The sequence below is a fragment of the Schistocerca serialis genome, chromosome 3 (genome assembly GCF_023864345.2).
Source record: "Schistocerca serialis cubense isolate TAMUIC-IGC-003099 chromosome 3, iqSchSeri2.2, whole genome shotgun sequence".
Classification (NCBI taxonomy): domain Eukaryota; kingdom Metazoa; phylum Arthropoda; class Insecta; order Orthoptera; family Acrididae; genus Schistocerca; species Schistocerca serialis.
This window is the reverse complement of record NC_064640.1, coordinates 360,865,753-360,881,607: the sequence shown is the minus strand read 5'-3', so window position 1 is coordinate 360,881,607 and position 15,855 is coordinate 360,865,753. Positions and strand designations below refer to the sequence as shown.

Genomic DNA, 15,855 nt, shown 5'->3' with positions numbered 1-15,855 from the left:
TGTCCATTTCGCGACCGATCGGAACTTACTTTCTGGACAAGCCTCGTATCTACACCTGCGTACTCACGTGACAACTTGAAAAACTGAAAAACAGTTTTTGTTGAAAATAATGTTGCATATGATGAACAAATTGTGTCATGTCCCACTAAGTTCCAACAGAAGTTTCTATTAATATCAAAAATCAGAACTCTGCATTGAGTCAGGTATAACAGTTCATGTCCAAATGCGGAGCTTGTTTGTACGTTTCCCAAATTTATGCCACACTCACGAAAACTTAACTACAGGTAGGGTTGCGAATGACTTAGTGTTGCTATCATAAAAGCCCTAAATGAGGGAGCAGTCTACGGACGTGACGAGTGGAGAATAGTGATAGCAGTAAATCGTTGAAGAGGCTCTAGTGACTTTGGAGTGGGACTTTGACGCAAAGGTAGATAGCAGTCCACCTAGTGGCCTTGTCTAGGACAAAATCATTCAACTGGACGAAGGCTGAAAAGTGACAGATGTGGTCGAAGAGTCTGGGCTGCCGGACATCTTCGTTTCAGGAGCTCTGTTAGCCGAAACGAACGAACGTTGTCTGCGGGTATTTTACCAGACGATGACCGTTAGTTTGTCCTGCAGGTAAAATTCAACGTACACTAAACCAGAAAATCACAGGCTCAGGAGCCCTAACCAGTCTACATAGCGTTTTACTGGTGTAAGAGTACTGCACAGGGGTAGTATGTTTACCCAAACATCCCCAAGCTGTGTTTCGGAAACGCCAACCCATCTGAGTTGCTGTTTATACTGATGGACTTAAGGCAACATGAAGCAATCCATGCTATGGAACGGAAAACGAAATTGATCCAAACAGCGAATCTCGATCATCTGCTGATAGGTGATAAGAGGGCGAGCTCAAAAGTAATGCCTCCAAACTTTCAATGTGAAAATACTTAAATCTTTTTAAATAAAACAAACATTATTCACATTCTAAGTCTTTATTGTTCATATCAGCATATTTATTTCGAACATAATCACCATGGCGACGAAAATATTTCTCCCCACGAGAGACCAGTTTGTTGATACTGTCACTGTAGAATGCTAGACATAGTTGACGGAGTTAATGTGGCGTCGTTGCCATCGATACCACCGCAGTCGATTGACAATAGTGGTCGCGCGGGACAACGTCGCAGTCAATCATGCGTGCCCGCTCAGCCTGACCCCACTGGCTGCCGATAAAAGCGACATCTGCGGACTGGGTATAGGACAGCCAGAGCTAGTTCGCCACGAGCTGGTGAACAGATTACAGTGTCGTGGTATTCCTACTGTGTTACTGGTGCTGACGTCTGTTGTTGTGTAGACTGGTCAGTGTCTACTGACTATACTTCTGGTCTGGTGTTCAAATGTTCAAATGTGTGTGTAATCTTATGGACTTAACTGCTAAGGTCATCAGTCCCTAAGCTTACACACCACTTAACCTAAATTACTCTAAGGACAAACACACACACCCATGCCCAAGGGAGGACTCAAACCTCCGCTGGGACCAGCCGCATAGTCCATGACTGCAGCACCTGAGACCGCTCGGCTAATCCCGCACGGTTCTGGTTTGGTCAAAGATGCGTACATATACCTTTACAGACTATTTGTTCATATTAATTATTTGCTCTTGTCCAGATACTTACGGCGACATTTTGCTGCTCCACTACTTATGTCCACAAGTCTTCCCATGTGGCATGTCCACTAAGGCATGCGACAGCGACAACAGCCACAACCTCACCTCAACCTCACCTCTGCTTGCACCATCCATCATCCATCGAAGGTGTTCTTTAAGTTTCGGAAACAGATGAAAACCGGATGTGGCCGAGTCGGACTGTATAGAGGATGACCGATGCCAGTGAACCCAAGACGTCGGATTGTTGCAGATGTCACAGCGCTCGTGTGATGTCTGTCACTGTCATGCTGTACGATAGGGTGCTCCGCATATGGACGAACTCTTCGAATTCATGCTTTCAGTTTTTCGCAGTACGTTGTAGAGTTTACGGTGGTGCCTTTAGGAACGAATTCCAAATGCACCGCAACTTGAACAACCCAGGACATTATCAACATGACTTTGCCTGTTGATGGCATGGTCTTGAACTTCTCTGGCGTCGGTGATCCTTTGTGGTGGAGCTCGATTGATGCTCTCTTTTTTTCTGTGGCAAAATGGTGAACCCATCTTTCGTCGCCTGTCACAGTGTTGTTGAGGAAAACATGATCCGCACACTCAAAACGCAAATGTTTCATGTCAAGAGTGAGCACTCGAGGCACCCACCGTGCACATAGTTTTCTGTATCGCAATGTAGTGGCCTCTACACGCTCCCGTGATATACTACTATTACCTGAGAGCTGTGTATGTGTTATCCGAAGATTTTCTCTGATGAATTTATCAACCCAATTCTGATGAGTCTCGTCGGTTGCCGTACGCGGTCGTCCACTCCATGCTCTGTCACATGCATTGAGGTTACCACCAGCGTTTCATACGCCACGAGCACTAACAACCGGATGTCGGACATTACTGGTGCCGTTACAATCATCATCGTACACAGATTTCATTTTTCTATGGATTTAGATTGGAGTCACCTTTTGTGCGATTAGAAATTTGATTATAACATGTTGTTTCTCAAGCACCGATATAGTTACGTTACACGACGCCATGTAACAAGCTTCAGTTCCGCGTCCCCTAGTGGCAGAGGGTTGCAACTTGTGCCAACGAAGCGGGAAAGACGACCGAGTAATATGCATGATATGCAATACCTCAACCGCTACTGAGAACAATAAGAAATTCGGAGGCATTAATTTTCAGCATTCTAACGTACAATTCTCTCTGAAAGTAATCTGTATAGTGGAGCAAGAATTTTCGTCTGTGGAGCCATGATGTGGAGTGGAGGAATCATGAAGGCCTTTGTCACAAGCGTCTAATTCACGTCTAATTCACTGAAGGACGCCCTACCAGCGATCCGCTGCTCGTTTATACTCTCTACCAACGTCCAGAAGAAGAAAGCGGGCCGCGCGGAGTGGCCGCGCTGTTTGAGGCGCCATGTCACGGATTGTGAGGCCCCTCCCACAGGTGGTTCGAGTCCTCCTCGGGCATGGGTGTGTGTGTGTTCTGAGCATATGTTAGTTTAAGTAGTGTGTAGGGACCGATGACCTCTGCAGTTTGGTCCCTTAGGAATTCACACAAATTTGAAGAAAGCGGCTCTCCTCAGTCACTGCTGGGGTCACCGTGCAGCCCCGACAACTGTTTTATGCCCCCCCCCCCCCTCAGCCTGTTACCAGTGCACCAATTCTCTCGGAAATAATAAAACCACAATGTTATATGTTATATTGCATTCAGACCCGTGACTTAGTAGCTTCTGCTCACAGAGCTATGCAGTACTTAGACTAAAATCTTGCAAATGACATTGCGTGTATGAAAATATTAAGAGGTGTTTGTGATGACAGGAACTGTGTGTTGTATCCGCCTGGTAGTCGTTTCCTCCGCACACCAGGCAGGCCGTTCGGGCAACGTCCCAGACCGGATGAGGTGGGTAAACAGCTTTCAGCTACACCGAGATATTTCCTTATATGGCCTGTGCTATTTATGACGGAATTACACGTCGTCTCCCCAGCGTCTGTGGGCGCCAACCCCGCCGACAGGCAGTGTGCCTGTCGCAGCAGAGTGCTATCGGCAGAGCACTATTTTGTTACGCAAGATCACGTGCAGTCGCATCACCATTCCGATATCCACCGGCGCCCGACTACTTAGGCCACCGCCGGACCGTGCTATTGAGTTACGCCCTACGGCTTAAGTCGGCAGTAGCGGCAGTTCCGTCCGGCAGCGTCAGCAGTTCAGTCCCAGCACTACAAGTTGGCGCTACCAACAGTTTTATCTCACCGCTACAGCCGGGCAGATCTAGCCCAGTTCGCCGAGGTCTGCACCAGCACCACGTAGGCCGTCATATGCTGACAGCAACAGCCCAGTAACGTCCCAGATCTTCACGCTGCCGCCTACCATGACTGTAGAGCTCGTAATGTAGGAATACCTCAGACAGCGCCACAGGACAGATATTTCTGTTCCATGTAGTTGTTTGGATATTAATCCAAGGACATTACTTCTGAGTTTTGGTTCTGTAAATAAAGTTATTCTATTAAAGTGCCTCGATCACTTCTTAGTACGAGGATATTTAACTATCCACGTGCTACTGTAGTAGACGGCTCTTGCATTGTAGTATATGAGATAGTTGTATGTATTTTCGTTATTTTTTAGTTTTATGAAAAAAATGCACTATTCTTCTCACGTATCTAATATACTTTGTGGTTTGTTGTAAAGAAATCGGTCCAATAATTCGCATAGCACCAGTTACATACCACACTCCTGTTTGTACATTATGAAAGGCTTTGGTTGCAACTTATGAGGATTTTCAGAACTGAGATGTCGACGTTTTTCTAGCTCACATATCAGGATAAATGTCACCCTGTTTCATCAGAAAAAAAGCGTTTTAGGATCAACCTCTTCATCGTGCGTAGACTGCAATAGCCAGTTGCGTTACTGACGTCGAATAGCATTGTCTGAATTAGGCAGACGTTGCACTACCGTCATCTTGGATCGTTTCACTTTGGTTTTCGTAGAACTATGGCAGAAGATGCTATACACTAGGCCGAAACACTAAATAGCGCAACGATTTCCGCGGGCTTCTTTCCAGGGCCACATCTAACTCGTGTAATTCGGCGAAAGTCGGTACGTCATGTGGCAAGTTTGAGAAACTCGGCATAGCGTTTGTAGCCATGAAATATTAATCTCAGTTTAGTTACAGAAATGCCATAATTTTCTTACAGGATTCTATCTTTTAATCTTATAGTTCAAGGAAAGGAACGCTTCATGCTGTTAAGTTGCGTAGAATATATTTTGTTTAAAATAGAATATTCCGTTTTAAAACTATGGTTGTTTTACAGGTGTCTGGGGCAGTTTCGAGTCAACTAATCGTACTGAAACTCGTTTAGTTTGGTGAGTATTAAGATCTAAATTTGTCACATTTTTATAGAGTATTAAATTCAATTTTCTCTTTTTGTAGTAAATGTTTGTTTTCTTCGATTTCCAAAAGTAAATATCCATGTCGTGTGATTATTTGTATAAAACCTTTCGAGTATATATTCAAATATTATGGAGTGTCGAATCGTAACGTCACCATTAATTAAATCATCTATGATTAGGTGTTAATTTTTGCTAGCAGTAAAAGTCTAATTTATTAATAATTTCGTCAGTTTTAATAAATACAGTAAAATTATTTAATTAACATGTAACGCTTGGTTGATAGCCAGCTTTCTAATTAGAAGGAAGGTCAGCGTTGGCCGTAATATTGATGGTTTATTGATAGCAAAATCGATTTTCAATCACATAGTGATCTTCTTCAGTGCTGTGGTGTACAAATTAAACTCATAGGCACTGTTATCAAGATATTATCAGTAACCAAAGCTAAGTATCGATCACAATGCACGAGTTATTGTGATCGTTTCTTAGCTTTGGTTACTGATAATAACTTGGTACCAGTGCCTATGAGTTTAATTTATACATCACAGCACTGAAGAAGTATGTGATTGAAAATCGATTTTGCTATCAACAAACCATCAATATTACGGCCAACGCTGACCTCCTTCTAAATTCACGTATATGGTCGTTGTGCACACAGCACTCCATGGAGTCGCCAATCAATTATCTTCCTAATTGTCAAACCGAGCGAGGAGGAACAGCAGTGTTGAAATCGCCTGTTAGCCATCAGGGTCTACGAATACCAAGGTTCTGTAAATCATTTCAAATGTCAGAATGCTTCGCTTGAATAGACCACGACCGATTGCCTTGCCTAGCGGTGTCCGTTCCGAGCTTGTAAAAGAACATGGGACGTTTACGCTTTGTCGGAGCTGAGTTCTTTCGAAACGGAGTACGAGCTCGGGTTATGGAGGAATAGAGATGGAACTCAGCCTTTCCTGTCAAAAGAACTACACGCTGAGCTATTCTTTCTTAAATGCTTTTGGTCCCTACAGGTACTTCTCAGTCTGAACTGTTAACTATAGCTTTGAAGAATAGTTACGTTTCCTGCGTACCGTAAATTTTTTACAATAGTCTCAGTATTGGAAGATCTTCGAGCTGACAGTAAATCAAAACAGTGGCTTTTTATAGGACTTTTCTTTTTGATGGTCTGATACGAAATAGACAACGTTGGGATCCTACTGTCATTCTCAAGTGTCCACAGCCGCCTTCTGCTGCGCCGTCGACTAGAAGCGCGTATTGCTTTGGTCACAATGTACTTAAATCTAGATCAATAGATTTGCAAGAAAAACAATAGCATCCTGGCAGATGTAGAATTATCGTTTCTGGTGTGTACTGCGTATGGTTAGATTAAAATGATAGCATAGAAAGCACGATACTGTCGTAAACTGCAATATCCGGCCATACCTGACAAATGATGTTCTCAGATATCATTGTGTATTACGTTTGCCCAACCGGCTCGGAATTACGAAACCTGGATATACGTCCAACCACAGCGATTATTTTCGTACTGCCTATTTATCGGCCGTTGCACAGGTTTAGGTTATCGTAAACTGGTGATAAACTCGTAACTCTTGATAAGGGGGCTAGCTGGTTTTGTCCATCTTCGGAATGGTATAGAATCTTCTTGGAGGCTATTCCCAAGGGACATTTAAAGAAGGTCTTTTACGCTAGGCCTATACACTCATAAGCCAAAACATTATGACCACTGCCCATCGTGGCGTTGGATGCCATCTGGTGGCGTTGCGGGCAGGTGACCCGGTAACAAAAGTACGTAAGCGGAGTAGACACGGACGTGGGATCACGCTAGCTAAGATGTGGGCTGCAAATGGTAAAATTCGTTGACATAAAATACTCTGAAAAACGGCATCTTGTTATTTCACAGAGCCTGTTGACGTCTACTGTTCGTGAGCATCTACGGAAAGAGGTAGGACAGAGGAACTACTATTAGGCGGTAAGTGGTTGGACGTCCACGACTCTTCGCAGAACATGCGGTTCGGAGGCTTGTCTGCTCTGTGGAGTAAGTGTATGGTGATCTATGGCACCTCTGTCGAAGGAGCACAATGCTGGTGCACGCACAAGTCTTTTGGAGCATACCGTTCATCGTACAATGTTGAACATGGAGTAGTGTTGCAGACCACCCCCCACGTGTTCACAAGTTGACCCTACGACGTCGTCAGTTACGACTGCAGTGGGCACAGGACCATGGGGATTCGACCGTCTATCAATAGAAACATGTCGGCTCTTCGGATTAATCACATTTTTGCTTCACTACTGTAGGTCGATCGTCGTCTCCGCAAACGCCGTCATCGTTGTGAAAGGCGGCTCGAAACTTGCCGTGCACCAGGGACGTATCCTGTTGGGAGCTGTGTTATGCTTGGGAGACATTCACCTGTGCTGTTGTAGTAATCGAAAATACGATGACAGCTGCGAACCGCTTGCATCCCTTCATGCTTGAAGTCTTCCCCAACGGCGATGTCATCTTTCCCCAGTGAAACTGACCGTGTCTTTGAGCCAGACCTGTGCTACCGTGGTTTGAGCAGTATTATAATCAACTCACGTTGATGTTTCGGCAACCAAATTCGCCTGATGTAAGTCCTATGGAATCCATCTGGGTCGCCATCTGGCGTCATCAACGCGTACGCAAGTCAGCAGCCCGTTATTTATGCGAATTACATGACCTGTGCGTAGACATCTAATCCCACATACCTCCAAAAACCTACCAACAAACTGTCGGTTCCCTGATACGCAGAACAAGTGATATATTTAGTTCCAAAGACGGACAAAGAAGCTATTAAGCAGGTGCTCATAATATTTTGGTTCAGAAGTGTATTTTGGCTCTTAATCGTAGAAGCAGGCTCACTTGAAATTTGTCCATTACAATGCCTTCTACCACAAATGGAGAAAAATGGTTTGAGTACACCGTACGTATTTTTTGGCGTAGAATCCGAATACTCATTAAAATAGGAGTTCCCATTTGAAAAGACAAAGTTGACGGCGCCCATGCAGGAGGGGTGTTACGAAGTGGCCAGTTGCAGCACGGACGCATGTCCCCTTTACCAATGTTAACTTTTCATCTAGAACATGTTTTCAGCCGTCTCCAATTAAAACAAACACCCTGTGAATGTAACTGCACTGCATGAGCCAATTTGTTAAATTTTGAGGTTTTGTCATATAATTCTGCTCATATGAAATTTCAAACGCTTGTTTGCGACATTGTCGGCTATTACTCGCTCTGTAACCAAGCTGACTAAAACTTGCCTTTATACTGGCACACGATGTGGAAGTAGCACTCTCGAATTCGGACCATCATTACCACCATCATTATGACATCATTTATTGCAAAAAATAGATCATTTAAGCCATCGGCAGAAGACAGAATTACACAAATACGTAAACGTGGAACATAACGAAATGATAGACACATCCAATCCATGAATCATGAGTAAATAGAACTGTAACATCACAAATATTGATTACATATGTTTGCTCATTTACTTCTGTCTCTGGCAGCCTCAGTGCCTGGCTATTGGATCTTTTTCCAGACTCACTAAAATTCTGTCTTTCCACCTCGTTCGCAGACGAACTCTTGAACATCTACCACTTGGTTGATGTACTAAAAATTTGTTAGGGAGACTACCCTGAGTTCGGAGAAAATATCCTGCTCACTGTAGTCTTCTTTTTGCAGTCACTCTCCCAATATCAGCTCTCTTAAACCACCAGTACAGATCCCATTTTCCAGTTTCTGTGTTGAATACCGGATCATAAATTTTCTTTAAAATCTTCCTCTCAAATCTACATAATTTTAATACGAGAATAAATTTGTATCGCTAGAATTCCATCAGCAAGGGTATGCGAAGTGGTGTCGTGAAGGTCCTGACCTCTAGAATATTAGTCGAAGTGCAGAATTAGCTACCAATTCTCTCCGCTTTCACTCTATTTATGGTCACTCATCCGCCAGATAGAACAGACTGTCTCGTTCGCACGGTACGGCAGCTGTTTAAGATTTCCAGCCCGCACATTGTGGAATTTGTTAGTATTTCAGAATCTCTCAGTACACCAACGAAGTGCCTGCACAGATCACACAGTCTTCACAGTCGAAATCGTTTGTGGACTACCCATTCCAGTCATGTGAAATTTGAGTGTATACTGACACTAGAAATGTGCAGTTGGGGTAATGCGTAAGCGTCGAATACGCAGAAAAAATATTTGGCACTGGGGGTACAATGGGAATGGGTTCCACGAGAACTGCCTGAGAACCTAACGTAACCTGAGCTCGACAGTGGGTAGGCCGGTCCATCTCTATCCTGGTCCACATTCACTATATCGATAATCTGACGGTACAGCCGCCTCGTGGTTCGTTACGGAAAATGGTCGGGGATTCTGTTCCTGCAAACCGTTGGCTAAGAGGGATCCTCTTCAGGTGGCCCGACCCTTTAATAGTGGGATTCTTCCAAGCTTTTGCCTAGGAAACTGTGTGGAACTTATAGTGGGTACCTATATAACTGACTGTCCGCAGCTAGTGGTCTTGCGGTAGCTTGGCTCTGAGCACTATGGGACTTAACATCTTAGGTCATCAGTCCCTTAGAACTGAGAACTACTTAAACCTAACTAACCTAAGGACATCACACACATCCATGCCCGAGGCAGGATTCGAACCTGCGACCGTAGCAGTCCCGCGGTTCCGGACTGCAGCACCTAGAACCGCACGGCCACCGCGGCCGGCCTTGCGGTAGCGTTCTCGCTTCCAGCGCTCAGTGTCCCGGGTTCGATTCCCGGTGTGGTCAGGGATTTTCTCTGCCTCGAGATAACTGGGTGTTGTTGTGTCGTCTTCATCATCATCATTCATGCCCATTACGGCCGGAGGAGGGCAATGGCACACCACCTCCTCTAGGACCTTGCCTAGTATGGCGGTGCGGGTATGCCGCATCGTCCCCTAGGGTCCTCGGAGTATGGGACCTCACCACACACATATAAGTGACTATCAACAGGCTATTTGGCCACCAGCAGGTAAAAGTATCTGTGTAACTACGAAGTGTTCAGTTTCTAGGTAAAGTTCGGAACGAAAGAAGTTCTTCAGAAAATGAAAAAGCTCTACCTGCGCCATGTTTCACTAAGTCCTTTCTTATATCGTCGACAAAAACCAAAATACGACATAGCACACTAGGTGTACTCATTACATACATCCTACAGTAAGCAGATACACCTAAAAGATAACACTCGTACATCACTAAGGAAAGGCTAATTAGCACAAAGAAGGAAAGAAATTACTACTAGGCGGCTGAGTATGACGACCAACTCCTCCAGTCCCCGCCCCCAAGCGGTTACCAACAAATCGTGCCCACAGCAGTCAACTCGTCGTTGAATTTTCTTCTTTCGGTACTGACAATGTACACGATGAACTTAGTTTTTCGTGACGTATTGTGTACAATATTTATGTCTCTATTAAGCATTTACAATGGCTGTGTGAGATTCATTTGAGAATGGCCAGGACGAGAAGGTCCAACTGGCCTTGGACGTATAAACAACTGGAGCGACATTTCATTATCTGAATAACTACTCTGTGTTTACTCTGCCACTCATGTCTGTATACTAGGATGATAAAAATGAGAATATGTTTGAAACTTCTAACTTTCATATTCACAATTCACTCACGGCTCGGTGACGCAGGGTGCCGCAAGGCTAAATTACTGGACTCGCGAACAGCCGATTTCAAACGACAATGTGATCACCATGATTTAGCTTTATTAATCATTTGGTCGTATTAGCTAGTTAACAATTATTCAAAGCTTTTATTCGGAAGTTTCTGACTTTACAGGGTATTTCAAAAATTGGGGACATAATTTCAGGCATTCCCCAAACGTAGACCAAAAAAAAGGTTCTATTTACTGGAAAGTTTTTTTTTTCAAGTAGTTTCCTTGACAGAAGATATTAATAGCACAGTTAAGTCCGAGGCGAGGGGTACGTTGGGTGTTGTGTTTGGCGTTCGTCATGCACCAAATCATGAGCTGCCAGAAGTGGATTTCATGTACGGTAAGGTGGACATTTATGCTGCACTGGGGTAACCACAGCGATGTCCAGATCGGTAGGCATTTAAGTGTTTCTGTAGTCGCCTATGCCCTCACAGGAAGTTTACATCCTCTGGTTTGGAGAGGCTGTGACCAAGGTCTACACCAGACGAACAGGAGGATATCTCGCTGGTACTGAGATCGAATGTTCCCTGATCGACAGATTGCTATACCTAACTCAATTGCTTAGACTCCATGCTCTCCTGATTTGAGCCATATCTATTTCTATTTGTGAGGTCATTTAAAATAGTAAGTGTCTTCGTCTCCGGTGCCTGACATGGAATCCCTTAGGAATCGAACTGTGATAGTTTGTGTGTAAATACGCAATATTCCTATTATTTTGGATCGTCTTCGCACTATCATGTAACGTAGATGTGAGGCCTGTGTTCAAATAGTAAGTGAACGTTTTGAGCTTCTTCTATAAAGACCAGCGGGAAGAAAAATGATCCTGTGAGTATCACTGTTTTGCAATCCTTAACTCCGAAAACAAGGGTTTCAGGGCACATATGGTAATTAACTTTTTTATTGACTACATGTGGGGAATACATACTCGAAATTATGCCCTCTATTTTTGAAACCACGTGGATATGGCTTAAGTTACGCGTTAAGATTGTGATTTCGGATAGAGGGACGAAAGGAAGAATTTGATGGAATACCATCATAGCGAGGATATGAGGCAGTCTTTTCACTCGATTATGCTGGCGTTGGAGTAAATTCCGGTTTCATAGTATACAAACCTCTAACGATGCGGAGAGACATACGGGTCTATTCGAAAAGGAGGAGGAGATTTCAGTCATTTATAGCTTCCAAACCACAAAATGTTCAAACACAATTGCAGGTTCCTGCAGAGAGAAAAGTTCAAATTTTTATGCATTCAATGTGAGCACCATGTGTTACAAGACAAATATCAAAACGGTGTCTCCGTACTTGCTACACGAAGCAGCTGGTACGTCGTTATCAAATTCATTGCTTCCACAGTGCGATGTCGCAGACTTTCAAGAGTGTCAAGCATAGGAGGGGATAAAAACACAGATAAAAGTGACAAATCGGTAGGTCTGGAGAGACCTGGGAGGCTACCGGCGATTAAGTTCATCTTCTGCTCCTCCTCTTCCAATCCAGCGTTCTGCGATCGGACGTGCTTAGAGAAATGAGGCGGGGCATCATCTCGCATAAAGATGGGGTCATCCGAATCATCTTCAAGTTGAGGAAAGAACCAGTTTTGAAGCATGTCTATATAGGTTAGTCCTGTCACAGTTTTCTCCGTCAAGAAGAAAGTACGGCCGTGATTGGAAAGTCTACCCGGACTGTTCAAATTTTAAACTTTTGTCTGTCCAGAAACGTTGGAATTATGGTGCTACCTTTTGTAATTTGGAACATATTGTTGTGTTGGCAGAAGAGCCAACACCGTGTTACTAGAGAAGAATGCACGCGTTTTAGCTCACGCAGGCTGGCGTGAGGAGGAAACAACTATACTGACGTGAGGACTGGAACATGACAAGGAATTAGAATTCAGAAAGCGGACGTAGCTAGTTGGATACTTAACTTTAATCCATTAATGATGAACGTCGCTCTTGATGGTACATGATTCACAATATCAATATCAATAGTAACTGAATATGACGCCTTGCTAGGTCGTAGCAAATGACGTAGCTGAAGGCTATGCTAAACTGTCGTCTCGGCAAATGAAAGCATATGTAGACAGTGAACCATCGCTAACAGAGTCGGCTGTACAACTGGGGGCGATTGCTAGGTTGTCTCTCTAGACTAGACCTGCCGTGTGGCGGCGCTCGGTCTGCAATCACAGATAGTGGTGACACGCGGGTCCGACGTATACTAACGGACCGCGGCCGATTTAAAGGCTACCACCTAGCAAGTGTGGTGTCTGGCGGTGACACCACACATATAAATGTTTAAAATCTGTTCCTTCTTTTTGAATATCCCTGTATTTAATACAACCGCTGAGAGCAGTTTCACTGCACTCAGTCGTAAGTTGCACAAGAGCAAAAGTACATTATTTGCGAGTCATGTCACAACAAGCAATACTGAGTGGCCATTTTTAAAGTTCACTGTCAACAGATGCTCTGCCACGCGCAGCCGCCCGCGTGCAGTTTATCCGCTAGGCTCCATCCCGCAGAGACACACGGCTCTTCCACGATATCAACAATCAGCGGGGGTAAAAGTATCTCATACGTCTTCGTAGCTGCAGGCTGGGAAACAACGACACAAAACGAGAAACTTAGACAGATGACGCTCACACCTAATATGCTAATGCAGGCGGTACGATAGCGTGAGCCAAAGCCGAAACCGTAATGAATAACTCCACGCCATATCAGACTTGGATAAGTTTATTGACTAATCAATTCGGTAAACATTTCATGATGTTAGCTCTGTTCACGTTGTACACTCTTCCATGTCTAAAAACTTGCATCACCATCAAGTATTCACCAGTAGTAAATTAAATGCAGTTCACATATGGCCTACAGGAAGAAAATAAAGTGAAGGGTGTTTCAAAAAGATTCATCCGATTTCACAGGACCATATCCTCTTCATCAATGAAAATGGGAACTTGAGGTAATTTTCAACTTACTCACAGAATTACAAAAAGTTTTGCTTGAAATTTCTCAAAATTTGAGATAGGAAGGGTCGATCTGTATTTGCTTTGGAGAAAATTTTAATAGCCACGATCGCAATCAGTTCTATTTATTCCAGACGGCCGGTATCAGCCGTTAAGATTGTCATCATATGATCTTCAAAATCATATTGTTCTTATACGTCCTGTTACATTACGACTGTATCACACATGATATGTTGACATAGTGGAGAGTGTGTAGCACATCCCACACAGGTCTCTTAAAAATAAAAACGCGTTTGTAAAAAATAAAACTGAACAGTTAAAAAGCACCTTGTGTGACTAAGGACGTCCTCACAGATAACATTCCACTGATGCTTGTTAGATTTTGGACTGAGTAACAGTGCACATTTGTGCACACGTTTACATTTGCGTGAAGATTTAAGTGCACCATGGATCCACATTCCTTAAAGCACCCAGTTCAGGAATATTCCTTATACGAGTGGCTGGAGGCTGTTGCGACAGCGACAGCCGTATCTTTATCATTTGAACGTGCACAGTCTCTGCCACAAGAAGATTACTCTGCGCGATTTATGTTCTGCCAGTGGTTCTTGCAGAAGTGTGCTACAAATCCCAATTTTCCTTCTTTGTGTTATTCACAGAGGAAGTACAGTTCCCACGAGGTGGCATTACAATCTTCCATAAACCGTGTTCATCGTCTGTCTCTATCCTCACTTTCAAAAGAATCATCCGCTTTTACAAGGGTATATTTTTTACACGCGTGCATACACAGCCTTGAGATAGCTTTTACAATTACGTTTAGGATCAAATTTCTCAATTATCTTTCACAATTTTTCACTGTGCCCTCAACAGGACGTACAAGAAACATTCAGAAAATTGTCGAGCCCGTCCCATACTTTTCTGAGCATGTCATGAGTCACTGCGTTCCCTTGTTGCTGTGCGACATCTGATTCTCAACAGATCCTCTTACACGCAGATGCCAGGGCGGTGTTACTGCGTCCTCTTGAGAACTGTATTTATTCACAACTATGGAGAAAGAAATATATCCAGCACATCCGATTACGTGCCGGCCGACGTGGCCGAGTGGTTCTAGGCGCTTCAGTCTGGAACCGCGCTACCGCTACGGTCGCAGGTTCGAATCCTGCCTCGGGCATGGATGTGTGTGATGTCCTTAGGTTAGCTAGTTTTAGGTAGTTCTAAGTTATAGGGGACTGATGACATCAGCAGTTACGTCCCATAGTGCTCAGAGCCATTTGAACCACCCGATGACGTGACTCCTGTAACCTTCTCCTCCGCTCTAATACGGTAAGTGACTACTGTATTCGTCACACCTCGTTGTGGTGGTTCACTTTCCCACTTAAGAAAACTTTGCTTCGTCGCTAAACCCTTAACATGATAGAGGGTTCTTATCTTTCGTTTTGAATTCTCAAAACTCTATGCGTTGTAGGTGTCTCCACCATGAGGGGGTTATAGCAATTGAATTCTGTATGGTTTTAAACACAAACATCGCCGCAGGACACACCACACAGGCAGACAAACAGACATGGATGAGTTCTTGTAGAAGTCTGTAATGCCATCTCATGTGAACTGTATCATGCCTGATCTGCGAATAACAAAAAGACCGGAAACTTTGAATTTGTAGTACGGTGCTACAAGAACCACTGGCAGAACGTAACTCGTACAGGGTAATCTCCTGGTGTCAGAGCCTGTACACGTTGCAAATGATAATGATACAACTGTAGCTCTCGCAACAGTCTGTAGACCGTAGTATCAGTACATCATACTGAAACCCTAACGTTCGTGTACTTATAGGAGTCGTCTGCACAGAATTCAGGATCTGCTCCTCTGTATCCGGAGTTGCAGATCTGGGTCACACCCTCTCCAGACCAGGAGATATAAACTTCCTGTAAGTGCACAGACGACTATGGAAACGCTCCAATGTCTTCCGCTCTCGTGGTACAAATGACGACCCAGTACAGCAGAGGCGTCCACCTTATTGCACATGAAGTCTACTTCTGGCAGCTCATGATTCGGATACATTTCGAACGCCAAACACAACGCTCAATATACACTTCGCCTCGGAAATAGCTGTCCTATTAATATCTTCTGTCACGGAAACTACCTGGGCGAAGAAAAAACTTTCTCGAAAATATCACTGT

General features: G+C 44.0%; 1 protein-coding gene across 7 annotated transcripts in view; it reads left to right on the top strand.

Moving 5' to 3' along the window:
- LOC126470165 (cAMP-regulated phosphoprotein 21) overlaps positions 1–15,855 on the top strand; it is a 1,039,480-nt gene that overhangs the window by 123,638 nt on the left and 899,987 nt on the right. For all 7 annotated transcript variants that reach the window (XM_050097798.1, XM_050097794.1, XM_050097797.1 and 4 more), the window contains exon 2: positions 4,948–4,999. The gene's annotated coding sequence lies outside the window, so the exon portion shown is untranslated. The remainder of the gene's footprint in view (positions 1–4,947; positions 5,000–15,855) is intronic.